At 45.0% G+C, this 4290-nt stretch overlaps 1 non-coding gene across 1 annotated transcript; it reads left to right on the top strand.

Moving 5' to 3' along the window:
- The first annotated feature begins 751 nt into the window (after positions 1–751).
- On the top strand, positions 752–858 carry LOC114115501 (U6 spliceosomal RNA). The gene has a single exon (XR_003589837.2). It is a non-coding gene; the product is annotated as a U6 spliceosomal RNA (small nuclear RNA).
- Positions 859–4290: the final 3432 nt, after the last annotated feature.

Raw genomic sequence — 4290 nt, forward strand, 5'->3', positions numbered from 1 at the left:
CTCAATAAAGGACCTTAAAAGTCTTTATTACAAGAAAAACATTTTTGTAACTATGTATGGGGACAGGTGTTAACTAGACATACTGTAGTGATCCTTTTAACTGTATATGCAAATAGTGAACAATTATGTTGTACACCTGAAACTAATATAATATTATATGTCAATGATACCTCAATTAAAAAAGTAAAAATGCTACTGATATACACCACATTAGTTTAAGTGAATCACATCTGTCACAAGAGAGCACATACTATACATTTCCCTTTATATGGAGTTTGAGAACAGGAAAAGCTAATCTTTTGTGGAAAACAATTGTGTAAAAGTCATGCCTTTGAGGGAAGGTGAGTTTAGAGTTATTGGGAAGAGGTATGAAGGAATTTCTTAGGGTGATAGAAATATTCTGTATTTTAATAAAGAGTTTGAGTTTCACAAGCTTACATATTTGTCAAAATGTGTCAAAAGATACATTTACAATTTGCATTCACTTTTGTAAATATTACTTAGAAAATAAACCAGAAAAAAATATTGAACTCTGGTTACCAATATGCATGCTGAAGAATTTATAGCTGAAGTGAACTGATGTAAAAATTAGGCAAAATAGTGGATTAACAGGAGAATTGATAGAAGGATAGATACATAATAAAAGCAAGTAGTATAGTAAAATGTTTATTACAAAATCTAGGTAGAACGTATACACATATGCAGTGTAAAAATATTTCCACTTTTCTGCATGTTTAAAAATGTTTATAGGGTGCTTGCTTTGGCAGTACACATACTAAAACTGGAACGATACAGAAAAGATTAACATGGTCCCTGTGCAAGGATGACATGCAAATTCATGAAGCGTTTAAAAAATGTTTATGGGGAATTCTCTGGTGGTCTAGTGGTTAGGACTCCAAGCTGCAGGGGGCATGGGTTTGACCCCTGGTCTACTGAGCGTGCGTGTGTGCACACACACGAAGAACTAAGATCCTGCACAGCCAAAATCAAACAAAAAATTAATAAAAATAAAAATGTTTATAGTAAAAGTATAGATAAATGGAAAACATGTATATATAATGTAAAATACCCTACACAAGTAAAATATAAATAAATATAAAATACTTGGCTGTGGCAAAAAAAAAAAAGCAGTCATGATCTCTAATCTGCCATTTAAGAACTCATTCCATGCCCTAGCCTGATGTATAAAATCAAGTTTATTCCACTTAATACCAATATGTGTACATTTTTACAGTAAAAATATCAATGAGTTTGATCACAGGGTACTGCCCAAGTCCCATTGGAGTATCTGCATCTTACTTTCTAAAAATATAAATTTTTATATTCTGATCTACATCTGGCCCCAGGGACTCAATAAGGAATGTGGACATGGATTAGCGCAGAGACTATAACTTTGGACAAGATATTGTGTGGCCTCTAGGCGGGCCTATCTAAATCAGTCAGTTCTACCTTGTAGGACAATAGTATGCAGATCAAGTTTGCTGAAGGAAAGCAGTTTAGAAGTTTATGGGTAAGCATAGACTGTGCTTTATAGGGCTGAGTGATGATAGCCGTCTGTATTAGGACTGGAATGAAGATAGGAAAGTATGTTCCCCTAAAGGGACAGATTATAGACTTTATATGCACACACCCTCTCCACCCTTTTGCTAGTGGTAAAGAACTCACCTGCCAATGCAGGAGACATAAGAGATTCAGGTTTGATCCCTGGATCAGGAAGATCCCCTGGAGGAGGGCATGGCAACACACTCCAGGATTTTTGCCTGGAGAGTCCCATGGACACAGGAGCCTGGCGGGCTACAGTTCATGAGGTTGCAAAGAGTTGGATAAGACTAAAGTGACTTAGCACACACAAAGTAATACAAAACCCTACAATCCAAAATCAGAATCAAACAGATATCATCTCTGACCTGTAAATGAAACCCATTTCCATTAAAAAAAAAAAAAAAAAAAGCCTCCTGACTGAACCAGTATTTTGCCTTTTTCATTGGACCGTAAAAGGGAGACGTGAGACTTTCACTAGGTTTTCTGAAATGTCCATTTGTCAGCTCCTTTTTAAGAGTTTTAGCTTCCCTTGTGGCTCAGACAGTAAAGCGTCTGCCTACAGTGCAGGAGACCCGGGTTCAATCCCTGGGTCAGGAAGTTCCCCTGGAGAAGGAAATGGCAACCCACTCCAGTATTCTTGCCTGGAAAATCCCATGGATGGAGGAGCCCGGTAGGCTACAGTCCATGGGGTTGCAAAGAGTCGGACACAACTGAGTGCAGTTCACTTCACTTCGTTAGGAGTTTTAGGAAGGCATCGTGAATACAGTTAGATCCATATCTCGTACAGAGTCCATACCTACTGGGGGAGGCTCAGCAGGACCAATGTGCAATTAAGGCCCGCCCTGGGAGTCCCTGAGATGAATCTGCCGCCTGCCCAGGGCCAGAGATAGAGCTGAGCTCAGTGAACGCATGCCAGCAGATCCTTATCACTGGTGGACTCTGCTGTAGAAGTCGCTCCCAGGAGAGGTGCTGCTTGTTCTCTGTCTCCAGGGGCTGGATTTTAAGACCAGCACCCACTGGCAAAATCGTTCTCTCTCTAATGATAAGAACAGGCCCACTGGATTTGATTTCTAGTGCCCACTCTCAAGCAATATGTGTCAGCCCTTGGACTAAAATGACCAGCATTTGAAACTGTGGAGTAAAGACCTCAGACTCCCGAGGTTCCAGATGAGTCTAATCAAATCTTCCCACTCATCTCGCAACACCAGAGGCTTCCAGTGAAGCTCTAACAGTTAACATGTACTCCTAATGTGCCAGGTACTGTTCTATGCGTTATATATATTTTAGCTCACTTTAACAGACAGAGACTATTATTCCCATTTTACACACAGCAGACAAAGGCAGGGGAAAAGCAAGGGGCAAGACAGGACACTGGTCTCAGGCAGTTGGACCCAGGAGTTAGTGTGAGTGACCAACTAACTTTTCAGCCCCAGAGAGCCTGGCTCTGGTTTCCTGGAAGCAGCACTCCTGAGTTTTTCCCCCTATGGCCAGAAAAGGAAACCACCCTAGTTTCAATGGGGCACTTCCACTATTAGTCGCTGGCAGCTGAGCAACAAATTAACTTGCTAAGCCTTTTCCTCAGCTGTAAAACCAGGGCCATCTGACTGAGGGAAAGGGCCTGTGTATTGGAATAAAACCCAAGTTTGGTCCCAGCTCAGCAACTCTAAGGAATCTTATGTCCGCTAACCTCTCTAACCTCCACTGGAAAGGGAGCTTGCTCTTTCCCCAAGGAAGTGAAAGTGTTAGTGGCTCAGCTGTGACCAACTTTTTGCAGCCCCAGTGGATTGTAGCCTGCCAGGCTCCTCTGGCCATGGGATTCTCCAGGGAAGAATACTGGAATGGATTGCCATTTCCTCCTTCAGGGGCTCTTCCCCATCAGGATGGAACCCAGGTCTTCTGCATTGCAGTCAGATTCTCTATGGTCTGAGCCACCAGGGATGCCCTTCTGGAGGAAACGTTTGCTCCACACATAACTGGGCTGTTATTTCCATCAGCGTCATGATGGGGTCTCCCTGGGACAGGTCTTCTCAAAGCCAGGATGGAAAAACATGTGGCCACACCTGGAATACAGGGCAGAGCAAAAGAAATAAGGTCAAGTTTTGCCCAAGCCGGGACAGGCAAGTGGGAGGTTCTGGTGGTGAGCAGCTAAGCGTTTTTCTCAGCCTGTCGCAGATCCAGGGCTCCAGCTGGCCAAGTGTCTGACTGTCCAAGCTACCAGGACAGAAGGCATCTCCGAGCCTGATAAGACCAAACAATCCTGGCTTTGTTTTGGAAGGATTTGTCCCTGACTTTCCGGGTGGCTTCTACTTAAGTCTCAGCGTCACTGACCTTTTCGGTCTCAGAGGAGCTAAACTAGACGATTCAGGTTCTTGGGGAGGAGAAAGCTGGGGAAGACGAGGAGCCCGGCTAGGCCGCCCTGGCTGGGATCTTGGGGCCGGTGATAAGGCGGGGCGGGCGCGCGGCAGCATGGCCGGGGCTCAGGGCGCAAGGGCCGCCTGCCTACCGGGCGCGGGGGCATTCGCCGCGGATCCGGCGCGGGAGGCGCCGTCTGAGATCTCGCCCCCAAGCCCGGCCGCTTCTTTCCTCGGTGTAGCCGGCTAGGTCACGATGGGCTCATTAAGCCGGCAGGTAGGCAGTGCCCCGGCGGCGGCAGCAGGCGGTCCTGGAATGTGCGAGGGGCGTGATAACTGCCGCCGGCCTTTTTGCGCAACACCTTCCCTATATATACTAGAGCGCCGGGCTCCACCT

Source organism: Ovis aries, chromosome 6, assembly GCF_016772045.2.
Source record: "Ovis aries strain OAR_USU_Benz2616 breed Rambouillet chromosome 6, ARS-UI_Ramb_v3.0, whole genome shotgun sequence".
NCBI classification, from domain to species: domain Eukaryota; kingdom Metazoa; phylum Chordata; class Mammalia; order Artiodactyla; family Bovidae; genus Ovis; species Ovis aries.